Source organism: Mandrillus leucophaeus, unplaced genomic scaffold (assembly GCF_000951045.1).
Source record: "Mandrillus leucophaeus isolate KB7577 unplaced genomic scaffold, Mleu.le_1.0 Scaffold14, whole genome shotgun sequence".
NCBI lineage: Eukaryota > Metazoa > Chordata > Mammalia > Primates > Cercopithecidae > Mandrillus > Mandrillus leucophaeus.
In genome coordinates, this window is record NW_012101365.1 from 992,724 (window position 1) to 993,977 (window position 1,254).

Sequence of the window (1,254 nt, forward strand, 5' to 3'; positions counted from 1 at the left end):
TCAAGTGATTCTCTTGCCTCAGCCTCCCCCAGTAGCTGGGATTACAGGAGTATGCCACAATATCCAGCTTTTTTTTTTTTTTTTTTTTTTTTTTTTTTTTTTTTGTAGATACAGGGTTTCACCGTGTTGGCCAGGCTGGTCTTAAACTCCCGACCTCAAGTAGTGATCCACCCACCTCAGCCTCCCAAAGTGCTGGGATTACAGGCATAAGCCACCGCACCTGGCCTTCAATGATTATTTTAGAGAGAGAGTTTAACAATCGCCTGACCATCATCTGATGGTCACCTGACATTCCTGGGTGGGGAGGCTTTCTTGCCCTGCTCATGTCCGCCTAACTACCTACTCTAACATATAGGCTAACCAGCTACTCTCAACTCTTTTCTTCCCAGTGTTTTTGCTCCACCTACCTTATAAATCTTTCTCACCTTGGGTAATTCCAGTGATGTACCTCCTGTGTTCCTAGACATGGGTTGCTGAGAATTGCTGGGGGAAAAAAAATCCCACAACCATTCAAAACAAGATAAGCCAGTGCTACCAATAGCTTTTATGTTTAAACTCAGCTGGGACCTTATTGCTACTTCCATCCCTTTTTTCTCACTTCACAGAGCCCTTCCCTCTTGCCTTTTACGCTTCATCACCTTCTTAAAGTTCACTATCTAATCCTATGACCTCCCCTTCCCCCTACCTATCTGTTAATTAATTACCTATCTGTTAATGACCTAATTCACATGGAAATAGAGTTCACCAAGGAGAATGCCACTTAATTTCCTGCATTTGATCTTGAAGTATTTTCCCTAGGCCTTGGCTTTCTCAAGCCTCTCTCATTCTTCCCCATTCTAATTATTGATTGTTAATCTTTTTTCCTGGCTTCTCTTCTTTTTCCTTTTCTTTAAATTTTGCTGTCCTCTAGGGTTCCATCCTGAACCATACACTCTATCCACATTCCCTGATCTCAATGCTTCCCATGCCTTCAGTTACCTTCTCTCTCTCTCTTTTTTTTTAGAGATAGAGTGTCACTCTGTCACCCAGGCTGGAGTGCAGTGGCACCATCATGGCTCACTGCAGCCTCGACCACCTGGGCTCAAGAGCTCCTCCAATTTCAGCTTCCTGAGTAGTTGGAACTACAGGTATGTGCCACCATGCCTGGCTTTTTTTTTTTTTTTTTGTAGAGACAGGGTCTGGCTATGTTGCCCAGGCTGGTCTCGAACTCCTGGCTTCAAGTGATCCTCCTGCCTCATGCCTCAACCTCCCAAA